The 25,485-nt window shown below is 45.4% G+C and overlaps 1 protein-coding gene across 11 annotated transcripts in view; it reads right to left on the reverse strand.

Annotated features, from left to right (window-relative positions):
- The window catches only part of LOC101796407 (high mobility group protein HMG-I/HMG-Y), a 63,478-nt gene that overhangs the window by 12,984 nt on the left and 25,009 nt on the right, over positions 1-25,485 (reverse strand). The window contains exons 1-2 of one of the 11 annotated variants that reach the window (XM_072044379.1): positions 12,393-12,511; positions 10,656-10,798 (exon numbers count right to left, since the gene is read on the reverse strand). The exons of 2 other annotated variants lie outside the window; for them this stretch is intronic. The gene's annotated coding sequence lies outside the window, so the exon portion shown is untranslated. Of the gene's footprint in view, positions 1-3,534; positions 3,843-10,655; positions 10,799-12,246; positions 12,512-18,001; positions 18,102-23,423; positions 23,544-25,485 lie in introns of those variants that run through there. 8 more of the 11 variants (XM_072044378.1, XM_072044377.1, XM_072044376.1 and 5 more) reach the window with 8 other exon arrangements.

Consider the following 25,485-nt stretch of genomic DNA (forward strand, 5'->3'; position numbering starts at 1 on the left):
CCCACTCAGGAGAGAAAAACTCCTCCTGATGGCAATGCAGTTGTAGACTAACAGAGTACTGAGTAATGTTCCTGAGGGTCTTCTCCCTTTTTACAGACTACCGAGGGAGCTGGCCTGCTGACTTCGACAGGAAAATTAAATGGCAGATCCCCTTCCCCTTGATTCCTTGGGGATGATAAACTGTTGGCTATGTCCTTGGGAGAAATGCCATATGACACGGGGATGCTTGGGGGTTTTAGTGCGATGCCTCAAGCTGTGTGCATGATTCACAGCAAATGCTGCCAGCGAATGAGCGTCTAGCTGCAGTGCCCACATACAAAATACAAAGCTTAAAGCCTTTTTCAAAGCATAATGAGAGTGTGATTATGAGACCCTTCATTGTAGACTTAACACTGCTGCTGTCTCTAAAATAATAGGAAAAACCATCCACAAAGCACGGCTCCCACTTAGTGGCACAGCGCTATTGTTCTGCTGTCACATGTGACAAAGCGAAGGCAGTGTTACTTCACTGACAGCAGCGTGGCCACTCTTTGGTCCCTCTGGTGCAGGAGGGAGGGAAGAATTTGGCCTGAGCCCCGCATCAAGCAGAGGAGGATAACAGACTGTTAGCAAAGACATCTAAAGAAGGGGACTAAGAAGGCAGGGCGGAGAGAAACCTTTCATTCCAATAACCGTAGCAGTAACGATCTGTGCTCGCATTATGAGAAATTACTTTCACCTTCCGAGAAATCAAATGCTCACGTCTTTTCAGATCTCACAGCAGATCAAGAAATACCACAGCTTGTCATGTTTCTCCATGGACTTTTCTACCAGGCAGGCAGGACAGCCAAGTGCTGCAGCATCTCCCTGGGGAAAGGGCAGTGGCAATAACGCGCTGGCAAGCAAGTCTTATCTGGCAGATTTTTCTGTGGAAATGAGGAACTTCTGGGCTACTAAATCAAGCTTGTGGCAACAGCAGGTAACTGTCATAGTTGCATAAATCACATCTAAAACACAAATAACCTCTGTAGGTTATTTCCCTAACTGTTTTGGGTGGCTGGTCTAAGCCTTCTTTGGTCTTATGCTTTAAAGCCCCCTATTTTCCATTTTAATGGCCAATTTGTGTCATTTATTCTTGCATCAACAGTCCTTCAGCAGCAGCATTTCTCTCTCCTCCATTTTTAAGCCCACTCAACCAGATGTATTTTCACAGATGAACCAGATCTCCTCCATCTTGAGAGGCTGAACAAGTAAAATCTTCCAGTTTCTCTGCATGTGATTGTTTCTCCTGATAATTTTGGTTGTCATTTTCATCTTTTCCAACCTGAGCTCACCACTTCTGAATATGAAAAGATTCTTACTCAAAAACATTTCCACTGAGGACAGCCTGACTAACTTAACCACTCACCTATCTGAGAAGCATGGGCAGGACAGTTCAGTGGAAGGGAAAAAAAAAATCAGCTCCTGTGTAATGTTATTAGCATGAATTTCCAGACTGATTTGACCAGCAAGCCATTCCACCACCTCCTCCAGCATATCTTGACTGCTAAAATATCCAAGACAGAAAGTATTTAAGCTTACAGAGCACAACAAATACAGGAACCATACAGACTTCCATGCTTCACATCAGTGCTAGAGACCAGCTCAAGGCATGAACGGGAACTTCTGTATTTCTGTCTAGTTACATTTCCGACTTCATTACAGATTTCTCTTTGCAGCCCTAATGAAAGTGCCTTCATGTGTTTCAGTTCCGCACCCACAAAATGGTGCGTGGTTCCCTGCCTGCTAGATATGCTGGCAATGAGGATGAAGGGAAAAACCTGAGTAATGCAGGAAGAGGCCGCCCGGTGCCTGTTCTTCTGGGACAGCCAGCAAGCAGGGCAGGTGCTTCCAGCTGGAATAAGAGCTTATGGGCTTAAGACCTATGTACTATGAGGCAATATCAGAAGCTTTTTTTCATATTAGAGGCACACATAGCCACATGAGAAGAGGGTTGTTGATAACCGAGTTTCAGGCAATGATGCAGACATGAACAGTCTCTGTTCCCCATTCCTCAGATCCGAAGTATCCATCCTCAGCACAGTGTCAGCACACTGCAAGAAAGTATTCATAAAGAACCTGTGCTTGCTGCAGTGCCTGCCTTCTGTGTCCAGATACTTGAGCCAGATACTACCCTGAGAGGCACCTTGACTGCCCTAATCCATACCACAACAAATCACAGAAATACCACCAAGCTCTGTCGTAGCTAGCCTAAAAAAAAATCCCATTCCTTCCTCTGAAAAGTGGGGCCTGTGGAGTGAGTCAGGCCACATGTGACACCCTAGCTGCACTGTGGGCCTGTCCGCTCGGTAAGTGCTGGTCCTGCCTCTGATCCTGAGCGAGTCTTCCCGTACTTCCAGCGTGATTCCATAATCTTACAGACAGAAAATGTGAAGTATTAGCGCTTGCCCTCAGCCTGAGGTGGAAGGACTGAGGACCTTCCCATTTGCAGAACAACACCAAGAACCTCCAGCAGGAGGGAGCAGGGCACGGCACTATCGACTCGCTGATGTGCCGTTCAGGAGCACAAGGGAGAGGCTGTCACAACTGCAGAAATACAGCCCAGGATTAGCCACATCCTGCTGAGCACCAAAACAGACCTCCACCCTCTTTCCCCAGGAAACTGAAAGCTCGTGGGACTGATCTGCCCCCAAGATGCAGTTCCCTGCCCTGGGACCCTGGCACAGAGCAGCACCTGAGCATGAGCTGGGGCTCTGCAGAGGTGCTGCACGCTGCTCTCACCCGGTCCCAAAGCAGGCAGGTAGGGGATACAGGACCCAGCTTGCTGTCTCCATCGAAGGAAACGTACCAAAATCAAGACCTCAAGTCTTGAGGCCAAGCCTAAAGCCTTAAATGCACCTCCAGCACTTCTCCCAAAGCTATCAAGCTACAGTAACACTTAATGCCTCCGTGCTGATTGTAGATCCCCTAACACTACACACGAGGAACACGTAAAGATGCTGCCTTAGAGAATTTGTCCAAAGCCCCAAATGTTCACTAAAGCATTCTCCTGTCTCTTAAAGTTTCTGTCCAGACCCTAGCACCAAATAATAATAACAATAAAAATAAAAAAAGCTCCCAAGACATGCAGGGTCAAAACAGTGGAGAAAAACAGCAGTGTTTACAGGGAAGTAGGAAGGTAAGGAGAAAAGCATGGTTCCTGAAATAAAAATCAAATCACAGTCATGTCTTATTTGAGATAGCATCAAGCCTCACTACTCTGCAGAATTACTATCATGTTCAGTTTGGCTACTGACAGCCAAGAAACACTGTCCACATGCACAAAACCAGGAAATAGCCCTCTGCGTTTCCTGGCAAGGAGAGGCGTTTCGGCAACCCAAAACAGGGATACACGAGGCAAGCAAGTGTCGTGCCTTAACCTACTTTCAAACAAGGTCTCAATTAGCAAGATTATTAATCCCCGTGGCTGAACAAACCCCAGTGTCTTGCAGAGGAGCTCTGCATACACGTTTGAAACACAGTCTTGCTGATGCGGTAGGAAAGGAACGCGATTACCTGGTGAGAAGTTGGGCAGCACCACTTGACCCGGCCCCAGCAGACCTAGCAATGAAGACAGGAGAGCAAGACAGAGGTATCCAGCAGTGACACCCCTTCTGCACGGGAGAGAAGCAGCTAACCGAAGCCTCTGCACACATTCATTTCAGGAGCCGTACACCGAGCCGAACGCTATTTATTGCGCTCCCAGTTAGTGATATGGAAAGCAGCGTGAGCACTGCCAGCGCTCTCCTTCTGATGGCAGTCCTGAGCACTGACAGCAAGTGAAACCCAGCGCACTTCAGCCTGCCTGGAATCTCACACTGAACTGGCAAGAACAACAAAAAAAAAAGTCCCAAACCAGAACACTTACAACAGGCAGGCTGTACCACTGCCCTGCTTACTAAAAATAAAACCGGTTTCCGAATGATCTGAATAAAGGGGACAGATCAGTTCACAGCTTTCCCTATTTACAGAGGCTATCAAGAATCATGCTTGGCTCTGTTTTGTGAAAACAATTGCACGAACAAAACCCACAGAAACAGGTACCCTCAGGAAGGGTTGTGATGACAAAGTGGTTATTAATGTGAGTGCAAAGTATGCTTGGGGCATTTACTATAAGCCACAAATAAAAATGGAAGCTGACTTCAGCTGAGATTAAGCACATTTAGAAAGGAGATGCTGCATGGCTCTGAGTTCGGTATTCTATACTAATTACATGAACAACCATTAGAGCTGGCAAAAGTCCCCAAAACTATTTAGCAGAGGAGAACACAGACTTTTCATATGACTGACTCAATGTCTTTCAGATGCACATATGGGGGTTTTCAGCATATTGCTATTAGCAAAAACAAAGAATTAAAATATCTCAGTCTCTACCTGTATAAAACCCATTAGAGCATCTTAGAGACAAAAGTCTGAGATTCTTTGTGTCAAAGAGTAAATTGCTTATACTGATACACTGACAGTAAAATTAAATAAACTGAAGGGGTTTTTTGTTTGTTTGTTTGTGTTTTTTTTGTTTTTTTTCTTCTTCTCAGAGCCACCCATATATTAAAAAAAAGTAAAAAATAAAATGACTTGAGTTCCTAAGTAACTTCTGAAAACATAAGGCACCTATATCACTTAACTGTAGTCTGGAAAATACCAGTCTCAACCTTACGGACATGGGAATGCTCATGTCCTGGTTAACAACAGACACAGAGGCCATAGAAATGTGTCCAGTTCTTGGGGCTGTCCCATGCTTCCTACGTGACCTCAGCAAAGTCACCTTCTTTTTGCACTCAATTTTCCACGCAAAGCAGGGATAACACACAAAACAGGTAGCATTTTGCTTAATTAGACAACATTTTGGGGGGGAAGAGATACAGTTACACAGGTCTTAGGAAAAGTAGCTCAAGACTTCAGTCATAGCTCCTAGCCACTCATAAAACCAAGTCAACACAGATGTTAAGAAAAGCCTTTGACCACCCCCTTACAACAATGTTAAATCCAAAAATCAAACGAGTATACATATTCATGTACCTGAAAATTATTATTTATTTTATACGCTTAAATCTACCCAGAATCTTACTGCATACACACTACTGTATTGTTATTGAAACATACATTTTATTTTTAAATTTTAATATTATTTATTTAATATATATATCACTAGAGACAAAGTTGAATGCCTACTGCATGAACGTACTGCAACCACAAGGACTATGACAGAACCTGAATTGTTATCCATTGTATGAAATGAAAAAATCTTTATGTGGCAAGGAAATACAGAACTTGATCCTACAGCACTAAACCAGAGACAGTTGACCATCCACTTTTAACAGTGCTAAGGAATGTTATTAATATTGTAGCGATTAAATTTCTAGTTAGAAAGTGTCAGAGGACTAAATTGGCACATGCAGTTCTACTTCGTCCTTATTGAGCATATATTGGATGATAGCATCTTTAATTTCATATCCACACTTCATAATTTCATTAGCACTTAAGGCCAAGAGAAACAATTAGATCATTCTGTATATAAATGACTGTCATTTCATCATTACCTTGGCCTGAGTCCAAAACTTTTGTATTTGACTGAAGCATCTCTCCCAGAAAATTATGTCTTCTTGATTTAAAGACAGCATGGGATGGAGAATGTGCCACTACTCTTGGACATGTGTTCCAGTGGTTAATCCCCTTTAAAAAGGATGCCTAATTTACAATTCGATTCCTGTGCTTTCAGATTGCAGGTGCTGGTTCTTATCATACTTTTCTCAGATAAGCACCCAGCCTACCTATTCCCTACCTCCCCTACTCAGCGATACTCCTACACTGTTATCAAGTCCACTCACTATTCTTCCTCCCCCCCAAAAAATTAAATTGAGTGAGCTTCTCAAGTGTCACGTTGTAAAGCTTTCTTTCTCTCTCTCTCTTTTTTCTTTTTTTTTTTTTTCCCCTAAAATCATTTTTGTGTCCCTTACCTCAACTTCGAATATTAATACCTTTTGAGAAGGAGGACACCAAAGCAGAACGCCCTCCTTTGGTAGCTGTCTTGACCCCCATTAAACCAGAGGTAAAATTAATTCCCCTTTACCACTTTTGTGGTTTAACAGCCAACGATCATACAAGCCCTTTTAGCAACATAAAGCATGATTTTTTTCTGCAGCATTCCCACCCACTTCACAGGCTGTCCCTTCCACCCAGTTAACGTTGCTGTTTCTTTCTACCCTTGTTGGCCACTTCTTTATTACACTGTGCAACCCTTTTTCAGAAGGCAGAATTATCTGTTTTGACCTGGACTTTTTAGTGGCAATCCTTATCCCACCATTTAACGGCTTTACAAGCAATTAACTGCAGTGTTCACCACTGCCATATGATATGATAGTAGTCATATATTTTAGGGGCAGGGGAATTAAGATCAGTATTTTAGATATCAGTAGCTAAGTAAGAAGTTGCCAGCAAAACAGTTTTACCACGTGCTGATTCCATCCAGCTAGGTATGTGAGGATCCCATAAAAGCTTCCCCTGGGCAGACTGGCAGATCAGGTCCCCGTTCCCTCTACCCCTGCATTCAGATCCCAGGGTATCTTCCCCTGGGCAGCCTCAGTGCCAGGAGGTAAGCTTTGAAACACAAAACTGGCACTCCCTATTTTCAGCGTGCATCAAACAAGCAGAGAGCTGAAACAGAGACCTGGATCCTGGTCGCCAGACGCAGCACAGAACTGCGGGGACATTGCCCACCCTGCTTCACCTGGAACTCCTTGTAGGAGCTGCTAGAGAGTGGTGCAGCTTCTGGCCAAGGGCTGAGGCATGGTCACAACAGCACCTTCTGAGGAAATTTCTCTTGTGGAGGCCCCATGAAGGAGGAACAAACGTGAGGTGAACCAATCAGCAGAAAAACAGCAGCTGCCAAATCTAGAGGACAAGAATCCTTCAAATTCCCTCTCCGTAGAGGTAAAATGAAACAAAACAAAATTAGCAAGGTTTCTACTCTTGAGTGACTTGCTGAGATATGCACGTCCTGAGATGGATTTGTGCATTTGCAGTGACACTTGCCCTACACGAGGGCTAGCTTGTGTCTGTGAGATAGCCCCCAGTTTCCTCTAGGAACCATCCAGATTTCACCACAATGCAGTGCAAGTCTCTGCCTGCCTTCCTATTCCTTATCTTCACTCTTCCAGAAACCAGGCTGGTCACCATGGTATAGCACGATATACAGAGACTAACGCCAGCTGTAGATTCATTTGTGTATAATCCTTTTCTGTTAGACAGGTGTATATAAAGAGTTTCATTCACTGCTATCCTGATCTTGTCAGAACCTCTCATGTGCACAAACCTGTATCTTATAAACATAATGAAAACTAGTTTCATAGTAATTGTTCTATATATGCTTATTATTCAGGTTGTATTAATGAATATTTTAAATGGAGATTAGGCTGAGCTGTGATTTTCACAAGATAATAAATAGATTTGCTATGCCCTATTTTATCATTGTAATGGAAGTGTGCCTCATAATGCTATATTTCATAATTCTTTTATATTATGTTCAACAGCAATTCCAACTCTCTGGATGATGCAGGGTTGCAAAATCTGACTTTGAGAAAATTGTGGACTTGCTGGAAAGCCTCCAAAAACCAGAGGCCTAGAAATGAGAGGTGAGAATGAGAAGTGAAGAGAGAGCAGCTCTGCCGCAGGCAAGGAAGGTACAGGTGGAATTAGAAAGAGCTCCCACCTTGCTCTGTACAGCCACGTGGAGACATTGTGAAGGATGGCCTGGAGATGGCCTCAAAGGTCCTCTGTAAATATCAACCTTCTACCAGTAGATCGCAGAATCATAGAATAGCTGAGTATGAATGAAGACCGGACCACAGTGAGAAAGTAAAGGCTCTATAATTCTAATTTTTGACCAAAGGGAACCAAGAGCATCACCAGAGGGCTCCACAGCAACTGTCTGTATCAGAGGACCACCCCCTGGCTAAGAGGTAGAGTAGAGAGGCTATGTCTGAGGAGCAGACTGGCAGGCATAGCTGTGTCCCAAATACTGGGGGGCAGGTGTACATATGGAGGGAGATGCATGTTTGTGTGGGAGACAGCTCAGGCCCAAAATTATCCCCTTGGTGCCCATCCCAAGGAGCAACAGAGAATGTTTGAAAGGAACGAGGAAAGTATCTTCATGAATAGATACCTATGGCTACCCAAAGGTGCTTTAATGGCAGTGGAATTTTACTAGTTTTCCAGTTTAAAGGGTTGGATTCCTCTGAGAGAGATGGGATGTAATTTGGACAAATCCATCTGCTCCATGACTGAATAAGGGCCAGCCAGAAGATTGCAGCATTCATCTCAGGAGGACTCCCAGAGTGATTGTGTCCTTCTGCCAAGGTTTCCGTGGAAAATTATCAGAAAGTTCTCTTGCATGTCCCAGCAAGAGAAGCAGATGTGTGTCCCAGACTACGTCAAGCACATTCACACCAAAGGAGGACAGCAGTGTGCACCACGCTCCCTTCCCTGATTTTGCAGTGTGTATCCTGTGTGCTGCTCCAAGACACTTACTGGAGTCCTTCTAGGTCTTAAATGACTGAAAGAAGCTAAAGCTCACATACACTACTGAATGCCACCCACTTTCTTATGATCAGGCTGAAGTGTTCATGAAGTCAGGATCCTTTGGAAAGCTGTCTGCAAAGAACCAAGGAGCATACTGATGGATTGGCTGCTGAGCCAGTGCCAGGCGCACAGCACAGGGACAGCCTGCAGGCTATGCCCCTGGCAAGGTCCTTGCTGTTGTTTTTTCCTATTCAATCTTACAACAAACAACCGAGCTTCAGAAGGAAGCATTCCCTTCCCCAGAACAGAACCAAAGCAAATTTGCTAGCCACGGGTGTAATATGTAAAGACCTAGAGCTAAAAGGCATCAAGAAGCAATCACTAAAGTGTGAGACCCACTGAGTAAAGCCAGATGACCAGATTAGGAGGATGCCAGGGCAGGGGACTAAGGCTTTAGTCTCAGCATTACAACTGCTGGGTGCAGAATGCATTCTGTACTTGAAGGATGATTACAGTGAGGCCCCACTGTCATAATGGGTGCAAGACAGCACAGCCCTAACTCCCTGAACAGATGGAGAAAGCAACTTGTGCTGTCCATGGCTGAGACATGTTGCAGCAGATTGCAGCTTGCAGCAGATTGTTTAGACAGAATTGCAGGGCACTGTGTGTTTTCCATGTTTGTCCTGTTTTTACCCTTCATTTCACTCTCCCTCAAGGAAAGGCATGCTAACACATATGACAGAAGGACACATTTTGTCTTACCGATGTCAAAAAGCTACCGAGAGAGAGAAGGGGAGGAAAAAGACAGCAAAATGGAAGTGCCTGAAGGGTTGCTCCTGTTCCTTTACCAGGAACAACCCGTGTCCTGGGGAGAAATCGGGGATGCTGTTAACCTCGGAGATGCTCTTTACACCTTCCGAGAAGGGCAGGTGAAATTCTCCGTGTTACCGCACAGTGGCACTCTCCCCATACATTTCCCAGAGGTAAACTGCATTTCCCCCCACCCCATTAGCGATGTATCCGCGAGTGTAAATGCCACTGAGCAGACGGGGTTCAGAAAGCAGTGGTAACAGAAACACATGCGGCTCGGAATCAGCGGAGATGGTCAAACACCTGCATCGACAAAACAAATATTAGCTGATTACAAGCTGTTAGAAACCAAATACTAGGAAAATTGGATTTTAGAATTGCTGGTAAATCTGCTCGTAGGATTTTATTATTTTTTTTAAATATATGTATTTTTTCTCCACTCCCACCTTCTTCTCTACACACCCTTCCCTTGCATTTCAATTGTCTGGCTTCACCATTTCGAGATCTCAGGCACTTCATGCCACTTCTGTCTTCCACAACTGTGGCAGCACCACAATACACTCTGGCAAATCATTTATTCGCCCTGCCTTCCCCCGAGGAAGGGCCCCAGAGACTCCCAAGGAAAACACACACCCATCAAATCAATCACCACTGCTAGTCACACGCGGATTTATTCAAGGTGAGAATGGTGAGTTGGATATGACTGTGGCAGAAAACTGCACTGGGCAAGGCAGAGTGAGGGAGAAGCAGGGATGAGCTGGAAAAGTGCCCTTCACCCCAGCTTTCCTGATTGGCATTGTTTTTTCTTCTTAATTGGTCCAGGGACAAACACAGGCTTTGATCTTTATGACCTAACCACTGCACGCTCTGCACAGAGACAAGGTGTCAGGGCTGATATTTGTATTGATGCACACAAATGAGATGAATCCTACATGATGTGAAAAATCTTGTTCTGCCCTCCTGCTTGATCTCAGGATGGGACCACGTGCTACAGCAGGTGGGAGCCTGCCTGCCCATGATGAAAGCTGTATACCCAACACTCTCCCCCTACTCTTTAAGTCATAGATTGTATTTTTGGGTGGCTGGAGATAGCAACTCAGGTGTATTTGTCCTCCAGTAAGGTTGACAACACCTGAATGCCTGTAGCCCAAGCAATGCCCTGATGTTAGCCTTGAGCCCTGCCCTTTCCTGCTTCCACCCTCACTCCCCCATTTACCCAGCCCTTATGAAAGGCCTTGTGCTCTGATGACAGCAATGCCAAAGGTGAGTCTGTATGCGACAGTGAATAGCGGCAGTAAGGCATGCAGTACCTTCAAGGTGCAGAGGGAAGGGGGGTCTCCAGATAGGGTCCTATCAATTTCCAGCTATTTCTGATCAGTCTCCACCTTTGCAGCTGCCAGTTCAGATGAGCTAGGCTAGCTGCCAGCTACCCAAGCGGAAGAATTCCAGATGCCTACAGAGATCAAAAAGATTATCATGTGTGTACGCTATAAACACCAGTGACAGCGATTCAGCTGGGTGAGGGAGCTCCCTCCAGAGCCAAACCTCTGTTTGGAGGCTGGGCTGGAATAGTGACTCCAACAATTATCACATAGGATTTTACCTCGGGTGACTTTGCCTACCCTTTTCAGGAAAGAAGCTTGGGTAGGAGAGCAACATTCCTTAGGAGAGGCAATTCTATTCTATATAAGAAGAATCACTCTAGAACATCTGAGGGAAGCACATTCATGTTAGCTCAGGCTGTGTTTTTCTTTGGAAAAATTTCATTTTGATTGAGAGATGCAGTGGACAGTCAACCCCAACCCACACACTTCCATCCTTAGTATAGTCTCTCAGTCATGTCTTTCCCAGGCTGAAAACAACTTCTCATTCAGTCCTATACAGAAGCCATTCCAGGAACTCAAAGCCCATCACTTTATACGCACAAGGACTGTTTTTCTCTGCATGCCTCACTTCAGTTATTCACATGAAATTTCATCTGTCATTTTATTGCCTGGTCATTCAGTCTCAAAGTTTTTCAACAGTTTTTCACTGCTGACCATTATCTTTGCAGTCTTGAATAACAATTTTATCAGCAAAATTTGAAGCCTACTGTTCATTTCTGACCATGTTCTATGGTACAGATCCAAGCACAGATGCCTGAAACTCCCCTGGAAACATCCTTCCACTCAGGTAACTTTTCTCTCATTTTCTCCTACCCTCTGCTTCCAGCCTCTTTGCCAATTACTTATACATCTTGAAACTGTCTCTCCTAGGCAATGCCTGCTCAAGTTCTTGATTTGTTAAGGCTTCTGGCAAATTGTTCTTATAGAAATCCAGTATCATCTGGATTGACCTTATCTACATACTTTTCAAAGAACTCCAAGAGATTTGCAGGTCAAACCTCTTGCCTCTACAGAAGGGATGTTGACTTTCCCCAAACGGATTTTATTTATCCTTTTGTTGACTATTTCTATTATACCTTTTACTAGTTTATATACTATATATGCCAAGCTTACAAGCCTTCAGTTTCCTGGATCCTCCCCAAACCATTTTTTGAAGATTGATGTTATATTTACCTACCCTCCATGCTTCAGGTGCCAAGAAATTTTAAGAGAAATGTTACACACTGCCTTTGGCAATTCAGCTATTTCATCCTTGAGTTCCTCAGACCTCAGGTGAAACCTTCCAGTCCTGGCAATTCATTAGCGCTCAAGACTGCTTAAATGTTCCATTCTGGATCCAAATCACAAGTCTGTTTTGCCAATATTTTATGTTCTATGACAGAGCAGAGGAACAAGAAGGAGCTCTCAACACCCTCACCAAGCAGCCAGGGAAAAGAGCTCAAGGACAGGAGGTTTATGAGAGCTGGATACAGAGCCACATGCACATCCTCCCACACCAACCCCTCTACAAACCTACATGGGATGGTGGCCTTGTTACAAACATTCGAAAGATCACTGTGCTCAAGAAGTAACAGTGAAGCTAAATTACATTTCTCCAGTACCAACCCGTACCAAGAGCTCCTGTTCTGACTTGTCTTGCAGTAGTAACTGCTATATACTCACAATTCAGGAAATGGATATGTTTTCAAGCAGTTTCATTGTCCATCCATTTGACCAAACAGAGCATTTTACTAATTGGGTGGTTATCTTGGAACAGATGCACATCACTCAGGTTAACCCATTTAGCCTGATCAAGGACACCTGACCATCAGACAGCAGAGCCCTGGTGGGGTCTTTGCTAACCACCAAACTGGGTTGCTTGGATGAAAGAACACAGGAGCATGTTCCAAAAAAAGAAAAAAAAAACAAAAAAAACAGAGGCTGTGTTTGTGAAGCATCCACAGTTTTAAGGTTTACTTATATGGTTTACTCTGCCATCTGTCCATGGTGTTCACACAGGCTGCTGGCGTTGCCCACCTGCAGGCCTCCTCTCCTGTGCCTGGTGTTGTGCCATCCCTGAGAGAAGGCAACCTCTCATTCTGCAGGTGGTCTCTGCATCCAGCTACTCTATTCCCACACCCCCACAGGCCTTCTTCACCTCCCATCCCTAGCCTCCTTGTATTTTAGGGATTCTCTGCAAACTTTCCTGTCCCTTTTTCACACCAGGGGCTCTGGGAATTCTTCATTCCCCCAAAGGACTCTGTTTGCCCCATTTCTCTCCTCTCTCAACACATGCACTTCATACTTCACACAGATTCCCTTTACTATACTTAGTCTAAGTGCACTTCGTTCTCTGCAGTTTCTCACCTGGGCTTTGAAGTTACAACCCCTTGACAAGGAATTGGTATGTCCAACTTTTTTCTTCTTTTTTTTTTTTTTTTCATCTTAAAGTGCCTGGATCACATCTGCATCCTATGCTGAGAAGGCTGAACCTCTTTTCCCTCTCCAACAAAATCTGTAGTTTTCTGTCCAGAAACCAGTCCTGAGCATTAAAGATAATCAGATGCATCCACTGCTGCCTTGTCACAGACAGATAATGCAGAGGCAGGTGCTTCCTTACTCTTTCACCTTGCTTCTTTAATGGCCAGATCAAAAATGCTAACAGTGTTACAGGAATTAAAGTCTCTGGGCTCCCCAGGATGTTCACATTAACTAAGTGCCAGGCTTCTGAGTGATTTCAGTGCTTGGGGTGATACCGAGGCTCACCTCAACTTTGAATTTTGATTCTGGGGTACGGTTTCAATCAAGGTAGAATTCAGGTTCCACATATATCAAAAGCGTTTGTTAAGAACAAAAGGGAAGGGGACTAAAAGAACAATCCTGCAGAAAAATCTGTCTATTTTGAAACATCATCTTAGCTAAAGCAGGGAATGGAGTCTTCAGGATGTTAACCAGGTCTGGACCCTGCTATCTCGTGAAGAACGCAGAGGTCAAGGCATGAAGCACAAGGATGTCTGTAAGCTCCAAGTGCCTACGAATGAGTGAAATTAAGCAATTCTGGCTTTGGGAAGTCCCGTGCTGGTATCAAGACAATAAAAGAAATCTGCTTAGGAGACTGCTTGAAAGCTGAAGAAAGCAGGCAAACATATCCCTCAAAGCAATCTGTTTTTCTGATAATTATCTCCTGTTTATGGAGTTTCCTCTGGGTTTATTAGGAAGCCGGTAGCATCTGGCTCTTTGGAACCAAGTTCATCTCTTACTCCTGCAGTACTGACTTGGCTAGTCCCCACACCTTCCAGAGCCTGATGCCTCACATTCTGCAGGCTGCCAGGAGATGGGATGGCTTGCTTAACGAAGTAATCTAGCAGGAGAGGCAATCAAAACAGGGAGGGGCAGAGCCGACCTGCCAGGCTGCAGGTGTGCATGTGGGAGCCCATCTAAAACTTCAAACTCTCCTAAAGGAAATCACGTGGAGATCAGGCATGGGATCCATTTGCAGGGGAAGGACTGGCATTCCTTCTCTGGCTCTTCCATACCTCCAGCACCCTGGTGATGTGATCTCCTCCTCCTCCTCCATCTCCCGTTGCCGATCGAGGCCCCCTCCATCCCACCTTCTCCCTCTGTTCCCACCTGTGCCCGCCACAGACCCAAGGCGCAGGCGCTCGCTGCGGCTCCTCATTACTGCTCAGAATTTTCCATTGCCCTCTGCAGCCCTCATGGTTATTATACTCTCATCGCCTGGGCAAGTGAACTCAATCTTCGCTTTTCTGATTTTCTATTGTCTGTTTATTAGATGGACCCTTTGTGAACTCAGCAGTTCACACTCTCCTGTGGTGCCAAGTGTAAAATTAATATTGACTAAAAAATCTGGGCATTTCTTTCTGGCCAGAAAGGAGACATTTCAAATTAATGGGAACGTTACAGCGTTTCACACCCACTGTCATCTTTCTGAAACCTCCAACTCGCACGGCTCATTTCTAATTGCAGGCATTAACTCTTAATGGGCCTTGTCTGTTCTGGGCAGGAGGGTGCTGCCCTCAGCCAGCCCGGAGCCCACATTGGGGACTTGCTGTGCCCACTCGTGGGCAGCCAGGGAGGCAGCAGCGTGTCCAGCAGCTGCCTCGCCATCCTCCAGCTCCTGCAGGCGGCTCCTTTCTGCTAGGCAGCAGCCGGGGCAGGGGAGAGGTGCTGGCTGAGAGCTCTGCCGGTGCCAGAAGCTGTGGCAGCAGCACTGCGATGGGGTAAATGGCCTATTTGGCTTGATCTGAGAACACAAACCTTTTTGCTAAATATCACCAAATATTCCCAGAAGAGACAGAATTAACTGCTGCTAGCTCAGGCATTACAGAGAGGAATCCACTACCAGCCAAGAGTACGCAGTGACTCCTGGTGAGGGGCCCATGCCAAGAAGTCCATTGCTTGGGTGTCACTCTCCAGACCTCGCTCCACTTTCACAGAGAAATGCCAGTGTTTTCCAAGGGGCATCACTGCCCCAGCACTACTGCAGAGCTGTCCCAGAGCACAGCAGGGAGCTGCTTCCCTGCCTGATGCCTCCTCTGCGCCGTGAGCACCACATTCCCATCCCACTGAGCCCCAGCACATCCTAACCCACCTTCTCTCAAATCCTGACTGCCCTAAGGTTTTCGAGGTGCTGGCAATCAAGTTTGGGTTTGGTGTATTTCCACAGGCAGTTACAGCTCAGTAATAGATTGGGGGTTTCTACTGATGGATCAAAATCCTCCAAGGAGCTCAAGAAACACAGTCCAGGGAGGAAAAGAGGATTAGCGGGATGCTGAACATGGAGCTGTGATCTCAGGCTAAAGAAATCTTGCTCTTGTATTCCTTGCACACCCTAACCCTTTACAGCCAAGAGCTCTTTGCCAGCCTCTTAAAACACAACATAAAGTAATTGTGCTGGCATAACACCATCAGCACTAGTACCTTTGTGCACTTGCACAGCAAGTGTAAGGGGGGAAAGCTTAGACTTTATTATCACTTCAGATAGCATTGGCAACATGAAACATTTGAGAAACACTGAGCTAACAAACACAACCAGTTCTTTCCTGTTGTTTTCCCCACTTTCATACATTGTCCCAGCTCAGACCATTCCTGCTACAGAAGACTCCAGTATCACTGCTTTTACTTTCAAGAGGAAGATAATACCAAATAAATGTTTGTTCTCCAATGAAACTGGACTGAACAAGTGACAGGGTTCCGGAGAAGGAGTCTCTCCTGCTCACATTAACCACATTGTAGACTTCAAACCATATTTTAAATGAAGGAATGGGGAGGAGTGGTGCAGGATTACTGCAGCTACAAGGGAACTGAGGCACAGCAAAGTGCTCGTCACATCACAGGCCAGTGGGTGACCAGGTAAAGAGCTGCCACCTTCAGCCATAGCAGAGAAAACAAAGTTCCTTTTTTTTTTTAATTATCATTATTATTTAAAAAGGGACATGTGGTCTCTAATGTTTCACCTGTGAATACTTAAAATAATTGGATCTGGACAGATTAAAGGCAAATGACAGTTGTTCAGATGAATGTAGTGTACTATATGGAGCTACAAAAACTGCCAGAAGTACTTGATTTTCAGATTATACCAGCCGTAAAAAAATATGGATCACAGACTGCTGTCAGGAGAGGACAACGATAGCTTTCCAAATGTAGTGCCAGATTATGGCAACTCTAAACTGCACCTGATAAGCAGGGCAGTGTATAATGAACCCCTGTGCCCAGCACAGCTGAGCTGCAGATGTACAAGTCCATCTCAAACACAGACAGAAAGGTTTGCCACTATGCATGTCTACAGAGGATCCTGCCCATCCCTTCCCAGGAAAGTGGAAAATGTCCAAATACCTGATTGGTTCAACCTTACTGTAGTTTCTGGTGTGAGGAAAAGACAGAAGTTACAGCTTTTGAAATCCTCGTCCTATGGCTCATGTGAGGATATCTAATGGCAAAGATGCACACAGAGATAAAAACCTTCATACAGTATGAAGAATTGTACTTTGCTCAAGCAAATATTGCAAGTGTCCTTTGAGAAAGGCAGCAGATTTTTCATCTTGAAAGATTTTAAAAATGGAAAAAACAAGTACTCCAAGCTCTCCATCACCTTAAGATAAATCAGCCTAAGGAGCAGATTACTTCTCTTTTGTGGTCCCCTATGACCTAACACATCGTAGGGGCAAACTGGTGGAAGCCCAGGTGAGGACAGGCTGGTAGCAGTTACCCAGAGCACAGTGCTGCTGGTCAGAACAAGTTGTTTGTGCTGCACGCCTGACAAAAATCATTCTTTTGCCCCTCATCTTGGTGCTTCAAGATGCAAGGAAACAGAAGCTTTGAGAAGACAAAACCGGCCCTCATGCTAGAAAACCAAACGTCAATCTTGACATGAAATGTGCGAGTAGTCCCCAGGAATATCAAGCTAAGCACCGGAGTGGGTGATTGCAGGACCAGACTGAAACATGCCTTTTGTATGGAAATACGGCTTTGATAAATAGCTTTTTCTTCTTCATATGAAGCCAAAAAAAAGGTAGGGAGGCCCACAGCTGTGCTTGGTATGACCCTTGCTATTCGATAGTCAGCTGAGACCTGACATGGCTTCATTTGCTGATATTTGGCTCAGTCTTTTATGAAATGGCCACAGTGACAATTGTTTGTGCTGTTTGCCTAGTGAAGATGTAAAGGGTACATTTTACTTAGCAGTTGTTTATGGCTGAGGAAGGTAAACTTCTCCAATAACCATTTAGTAATGATTAAGGCATGTAAGGTTTTAAAGCTCTAGATTACAATAACCTTTAAAAACAAATTGTTTTCCTTTGCATTGCTGCAGGGCAGAGTAAAGGCCGTTAAGGCACCTTAATTGCATTTCCACTCCTAGCATGTTTTTAAATTATGCTTTGACTACAATTCTGAGGTTTCTAATACTTCAGTTGTAAGCATGTACTCTGGGAAGAAAAAAATCAAAATACCTAAAAACCCTGAAACAAAACAAACAAGAAAACAGAAGTGTTTCCTGAAATGAAATGTCAAACAACTGGGGTAAAGACAAAGGGGTTAACATCCACACAGCACAGCAAAGGACACCTCCATATATTGGCTTGGTCCAGTCCAGGAAGTTTTGTGCTTGAGCCCCTCAGCTGTAGGATGCTCTGACGTAATTATCTCCCCTTGGCACTCCTGCTTCCAGGCCTAAAGCAAATGGCTCTTTGCCAGCTCAGACACCTCCTCACTGCTCACGCTGCTGCCGCCACTGTGCACCCTCTCGCACCTTTTTCCTAGGAGTAACCTACCTGCCAAATCCGACACCCAAATCTCACAGGTGCAGGTGATGCATGCAGGGACCCAAACGAGGCAGGTGATGGCAGAGGGCTCCTCTGATTTACCACAGAGCTCTTCACACAGCAGGCTTGGGGCAGATCTATTGAGCACAGCCCTGAGGGGCTCATTACAAGGCTTTGGTGTGTTAATTCAGGGGGCAGAAACTAATCTGGATTGTATTGGCTGGAGGTAGGTGACAGTATTTTTTGTTCCTTAGATGGCAGTGGTTGCTTCAAGCACAGGGTCACTGTATTAGCCAGCCTGTTTCTCACCACAGCTTTAATAAGATGTATGAGAGTGCAGCGCTCACTCCCAATTTGTGGGAAGTGGTTTGAAAGCTGTTCTCTACCTCCCGGGCTCACGTGTGATGTGGCTGGATTTACAATCCTGGTTAACTTACGTAGGCTTTCCAATTTGCATCTATTTCCTGAAAGATTCAAGCCTAAGGAAAGTGGATGCTAATGTAGAAGCCTGTATTTGGATTGGTGAAGCAGATAATCCAAGATTAATTTCATCTGACAAAAGAAATTTATTATTACAGTGTCAAACTCCGGTGTGCAGCTAGTAGCCCTCAGCAAGACTGGAGATGTGGCTCAGCACCTCTGTTCATGCACACAGGTGCTGTTTGAAAGTGCCTTGGGAGATTGAAGTGATTCTGACAGGGGCAGAAGTCTCTTTGAAAGAGAGGCCAAGAGCATCCTATCTTATCACCTGGCTTTTGGCTGACTGGAGCATGAGCTTGTGCGCGATACAGCAGCAGCTATCAAACATAAGACTATGCTGGCCATTGATGGGTTTATAATAGCCACAGAGGAGGAATAATCCATCTCTAGCCAGGGCTTGAGATCCTTCACGAAGGAACACACAAGGATCTGACAAGGAGATCCAGTACCACACCGGGAAGCAAGGGGCAGAGATAAACCTCGGCCACTCACGTAAGCTACATGCCATGCAGGGCAACACCAGATGGGTGCAGCAGTCCTTTAGAAGTCTGCAGAGCAGATCTAGTTCCTCAGACACACACAGAGGACGTTCAAAGTCAGCCACCTCAAATGATGCAGGTCCCTCGCCTGTAACAATGAGTGTCGGTGCCTGACACATCTCCATTACACCCGCAGCTTGAGAAGAGCCGCTACCCGACTCGAGCCATTATGGCAACATTAGCTGCTCTCCTGCATTCAGAAGTGATGGCCTGTAGGATCTCTATCTTACTGAACATGTTTTCTTTTACCCAAACACGGCATATCCATGTGTTTGTGCAAAGCCTAGAGCAATACTGCCTTGAGCCCTGCCCGTGTGAGGGAGCAGTCCTGTCCCCAGAGCTCCCGTGTGTGAGAAACATCTTTGTTTATGCTATCACTGCTAGAGATGGAGAGAAGTAGATAAACTACTTTCTGCACTTCCTATACTCTGTAATAAAAACTGTACTGGAATGATGTGTTACAAAGTACGACTGCAGAGTAAATGGTACAAAATGAAAAATAATAGACCGACTCCAGCCAAATGGAGTACGCACACATTGCTTGGCACAAGAGGCTGGCTCTTCCACCAGCAGCAAGACTTACCAGTGAGGGCTATTTGACACTCCTCCCTGTTTTAGCTCTTCAGTTGAGACTGTGATGCCTTCTGAGGTTCTCAAGGGGAATAATGGGTAGCATTCAGGCTACACACTCACTGCAGCATATTATATCTCATTTACAGTAAATCGCTGGCACTTCACTGATCTACAGAGCTGGCCCCACTTGCAGAAGCAGAGCCCTGGCTGTATTTCCTTGTACCATTTAAGCCACATCCCAGTGCAACTACCACAGCCCTTCAGTTCTCTGCAGCCACCCTACTCCTGGCTCCCCAACACTTCAGCTTCTCCCCAGATCCTACTTACGGCGGTGACAGTGAGCAAAAGGGGTTTGCACCAGCACCGTGTGGGCTGCATGCACTGTGCTGTTCACTTCTGTCCCTTGCTCAACCCTAGCACATAGACAAGCAGAGGCAAAAGCAAACAGCTGGTTGTTATAACAACACATTAGAAAACTTATTAATCATTTCTCCTACATATTAAGGGACTCCTTCATCCTTCATCCACCTGCCAGGACCAGGTTCAGTGCTGGTGACAGCTGGTGACATTGCCACGGGCAAGGCAGCAAGACAAGTGCTGTGTTTCTTGACTCTGTCCTGCACAGATGAGGTCACTGCGAGCTCTGCTGCTGACTTCAATGAAATCAGAGGCTTGGCACTAGGAAGGTCAAAGAGTTTTTTCTAAATTCTTCTGGTGACCCTAATGCTGCTCCCAACTTCCAGTCCCAGAGTATTTTACCAGTGCTCATCGCTTTACTTAGTATTTTGTTGGACCAGCACTTTGAGAAGAGATGTAGCACATGGAGGAACTTTGCCAGCTCATCCCACCTCGCTACAATACGGCCAGGATGGCCTCCACAAGGCCTCCATGGCTCATGCAGCCCTGGAGAAGGGCTCCAGTTCCTGATGTAACACCCACTTGTTACCGGGCCCCTGGAAATTGGACTGCCATCTGACCCCGCAGTTATCGGGTAATGTTGGTTTTTAGTTATTGCATGTTGGTGGCTGGTTACAGAACAACAAGTACAGGGGGAAGACTTCTGGCAGCACACTTCTATGAGTGAGCAGTTTTTCGAGTCACCTTCACATACCAGAAAACATCTGAGCAATTCCTTATTGTTAAGGCAAGCTCCATGTACCATTGTGGTTTCTCTGCTATACTCACAGCAGCAGCAAGCCCATTATCCAGAGGACAACCCAGCAGGAAATACCCACTGAAACAAGAAATCCAGTTATTGGATGAATGAACCCACTAGATCCAAACCATGGGATAGGTAAACTTTGTAATCCTGGTTACAGGGTGCAGACCATGCCTACCTCCTGGCATCATGCTTGCAAGAGACCTTGAGCACATGCACCCCTCCTTTAGTAAGGGAACTAGGGCAGGCCCAGGGGGAAACCCAGCACAGACCAGTAGGTTCCCCCAGTCTAGGTGATTAATGGAGGAGCATTAATGATATTTGTCAGACCCTTAGGGTCCATTAACCTTCAGCACTCTGATTTTTGCAACCTCAAATATTTCATTCTTCAGAAGAATGCAGAGCCCTCATAATGCAACATTGTACAGAGGGAAAAGAGGAATGGGACCTTTCCGACCCCTGCTATGCAAACAGCTTACATACTGGAGCACAGGATTTATTCATATCCATCTCGGCATGAATAAACGCCAGACCTAAAGCAATCTATCTTTCAGACTGTGGCAGAGTGAGCTGGCTCGATGACCTGTTGGGGTAGCAATTGCCCCTTGATGGTTACAGGAAAAAAAATATCCATCTGATCCATGCCCTGAAGATGATTTGAATTCCCCATGCTTGCCTCAGGGACGACAGAGTGATTACAGGCTTACGCCATCTGTGTTGGGGTCCTAACTCCTCCGAAGTGCCCCTGGTGCAGAAGAACCATGTCATGAGACACGACACTGCCTTCCTGCTGTCGAACTGCATCAGTTTCCTCGGAAGCAACAACTCACGGTGACATATCACCACCACATAAAGATGCAACACTACCAATATTGTAATGATCCATAAATCTTAAAATAAATCTCGAGCCTTTGAATTGTGCTGCAAGCTATAAAGACCAACGGGGGGAAAAAAAGTGTCTTTCACATTGTGGAGAAGGTGACAGCTCAGAAAATAAGCGCTGGGAGGCTAGGAAAGCACTGGGGAAAGGCTTTTTAAAATGACCCACAAAAGAAAAAAATCACCAGGGTCTGATAGAGATCCTCATCTTTCCTGCATTTAGCTTATGTGTCACATGAGCTCAACTCCCTGTCAAAACAAGTTCTGTTTTGCTGCTGTCAGCACAGTGGGCTTAACGTAGCTTAAGAAAAACATCTCACAGTATTCTTTATACTTCATATATCATCTCCAACAAGCCAGATAGCAGAAAACAAGCTGCTACTGTGCGGCTGATTATTGGTGATCATGTATGCGGGCAGACCAACACTGGAAGAATACTACTAAGTTCTGCTAAGATCTGCTTTTAGCTATGCAGAGAGGCAATGAACATCAACTCAGGAGAAGCAATTGTCTCAGGGAAATATCCAGACTGCCTGTTACCTCCAGAAACACGATTCCACCTTTTCAGCACTAACAACTGCAGCAGAACAGACTAACAAGTCCCTTTTACATGGTACCTGTTTTTAAAGAGCAATGGAGTTGTTGACTATACAAGGCATTTTTACACAAAGAGAATTAGAAAGAAGAAACAAAAGAGTTGAGATGTAAGATGCCAAGAAAGAGTACTACAATTATAAATGTTAAAGCAAAAAAAAATTCCATTTGGTCCTTTTCTTCCTCAAATATTTTGGCTGCTAATCTAGCAGAGGTAGTAAGCCACTCCATTCCTCCTTGTTATCTTATTTTGGCCAACTGCATTCCTACGGATGCTATCTGTCTCTGCACACACACTAATTTAATACAGCTACTGGCTGCAGTCACAGAATGTTAAACAGTTACCTATCTTTGTTTAATTGCAGAAAATCAGGACATTCTCCTAACAGCATGGTAATAAGAACTTGGGGGATACATCCCTGAAATAACTCATGTCAATTTTCTAAAACATCAGCCATTTAATTTAGGAGAATCCCAGAAGATATGAAGATGATTTCCTCATTCCAAGGTAGTCCTGCCAGTGTTTCACCGTGAACCATGTATCTATTTTGTCTTGCATATCCACCCTGTGAAAATATCTCATCATTTTCCACTGATATTCAAGAGGGATCTTGTACTGCTCTCAGCAGCAAGCATTACAGTCCTCATCCTCTCTGCAGAGATTTGATGGTTCATTTCCTCTGCCCAGACTAACTTCGTATTGTCAATATTGCCCTGCAGTTCTGTATAAAAAAAAGCACATGCAAAATATTCTTATTTTACTTTGAGCAGGTAGCTCCCCATCTTGTAATTTCCTTACACAGCAAGCTAGTAGCGATAAAACAGGCTTAAACTACAGCTCAGCATTAAACATCTTTCTCCTGAAAGCTTCCATGATAAATTGTTGGCCATTCCTGGAGATGTGCTCAAAGTAGTCTGTGCCAGCTCCTTGCTGAAGAGCCACCTCAGGTGCACCAAGGCAAAAGCCCGGTTTCCAGATGTTACAAAGAACACAGAATAACTCTGCTCTTAGCACCCCAAGAAAAGCATTGCTTTAAGCCAGACCATGCCAGCATCCCAGCTTGCAGCATGGCAATGTGAGACATGGCCAGGAATAAGGCAGGAATACATAAGCTGACTTCACCACTGCTCACCATGTGCTTCTTTCTCCTCCTCAGGGCCTTGCCCCATCATACTCACAGCAGCCACCCCGATAGCACCGGCCTACCTGCACAGGCAGCACAGCCACACTCGGTGGTCAGGGCGTCCTCATTAAACTCCTTGTCATCTCAGCAGGCAGTGATACGAGCTACGTGTCCTTCACACACACTTGCTTCACCTCTTCTTTCATCCAGGCGCTCATCAGGCCGGAGTGGAGAAGCCGCTTCTTGTAGGCCTCAGCACCTGCACCCCCCCCGCCTGCTGTGGGTTTTTCACCCCGGGACATCTCTCTGAGCAGAGTTGGCTCCGAGGCTGTTCCGTGCAGCATGCTAAACACTGTCAGCCCGTACAATCCCACTGGGCAGCTGCTGTACACACTTATCTCTGTGCAGCCAGGCTCTGCCATCTCGTTGGCTTAAAAGAAATGTTAATTTTTCCCCTGTAGAAGAAGGAGCTGGATTCAATCCCTATTCCTACCCTTTTTCCTCCCGTTCACTCTATCACAGCTTTTCTCCCCCTTCCTTTGTAGCTGTACGCCCCAGGCTACAGCAGCGTCCTGGCAGTCCTTGGGGCCAGGCCAGCTCTCCTGAAGCCACTGCACATTTCACCAGCTTCTGCTGGGGCAGAGCAGGGAGTCAGGGCCCCTGCTGCTGCTTCAGGCTCCCTTAACGAGCTGCCTCAACCTTAAACCTGTTTTATGTGGAGATTAGCCCTGTCTCACTGTGGGATGCTCTAGATTAGGAACACCAAGGGATCCTGAGCAGCCAGCAGGGACACAGCCACCAGTGGGGTACCTAGCGTCAGCAGCCCTGTGCTCAAAAGCAGCGTTAGCAAGGAGCACCCCATTTTTTACTGACCAGAAAAGTTGTCCCACTGAGCAACACAGAGCATATGAGGAATGGTGAAGACAAAGGCTGCAGGATCAAAAAGAATTCAGCATTTATTAGGCATAGAGACTGCTGCTGTTTGGATCACTCCTGTTTTCTCAGGGAGTATAAGGCAGCAAACGCATCCAAAGCAACTGCTTGCATTAGGCCATGGTGGTACCTGCACAGACCCCGTAGCTGTAAGAACAGCTTGTTTCCTTCTCCCTTACTTCTCCTTTCCCCAAATCATCCATGAAGTGTTCTTGCATTCTGCTCTTCCTTGTTATACCTTTCTGTCAGAGAGGACCTGACTCAGACAGACAGACTGTACTGCAAACCTGGACCTGCATTTCAACACTCCTTTCACCTGTGGAGAGGTAAGGAAAGGGGATGTGACCTCCTATCTCCTTGAAAGAACAGGACAGTAGCCACACATGCCTAAAGCCACCCATTTTGCACGCAGCAAGAGTCCTGGCATGACACAGCTCTGGCTATGCCACGTCCCCAGTCACTTGCAGTCAAGCCCTGACACTTTGTCAGGCTCAGCAGTTCACACTGTGATGGGCCCATCCTGAAAAACAAGTCTGGTACCAGACAGCAGCAGAGCAATGTTTATATGGTCTTGCTGTCACCATGCCATTGAGATTCAGAATGCAGCATCAAACTAGAAACAACAACAACAAAAACTGCAATTAAGAGCTGGATGATGGGAAGCAGAAAGTTCTCACCTGCCACTAAACCTTTCAGACCAAACTGAAATTACCCACTTGGATTAAATCTCTTCTTCCTAAAGACAAAGGCACAGCTCACACATTTCCAGTTCATTGATGAAAGATGGGTGACCTTGTCAGAAAGCTAGACTTAAGTACAAATCTCCTGATTTCTGTTCCTAACTCGGCCTCACATTGTCTCAGGGAAGTCACCTCATCTTCATTGCTCAGCTTTCCCCCCTGCCGAGGGGAAGGTTATGCTGCAGCAGGCTCTACTGAGCTTCATTCATGCAATCCAGAATCCATCACTGCTACCTGAGTAACATTTTTTAATTTTATTTTATTTCTTGAACACTGGAAGTGTTCATGCACTGATAATGCATTTACACACGTGCACATGCAGACACAGTAATCCTCCATCTAGGAAATTATCTGAGCATTTCATCCTACTGAAGGAGGCAGGAAAGAACACACATACAGCACAAAAACAGTAGTGTCCTGAATATTTTCATCTGTATGAGAAGCAGGGTGTCACCTTTCCCAGGCTTCAGCT

This window comes from Anas platyrhynchos, chromosome 13 (genome assembly GCF_047663525.1).
Source record: "Anas platyrhynchos isolate ZD024472 breed Pekin duck chromosome 13, IASCAAS_PekinDuck_T2T, whole genome shotgun sequence".
Lineage (NCBI taxonomy): Eukaryota > Metazoa > Chordata > Aves > Anseriformes > Anatidae > Anas > Anas platyrhynchos.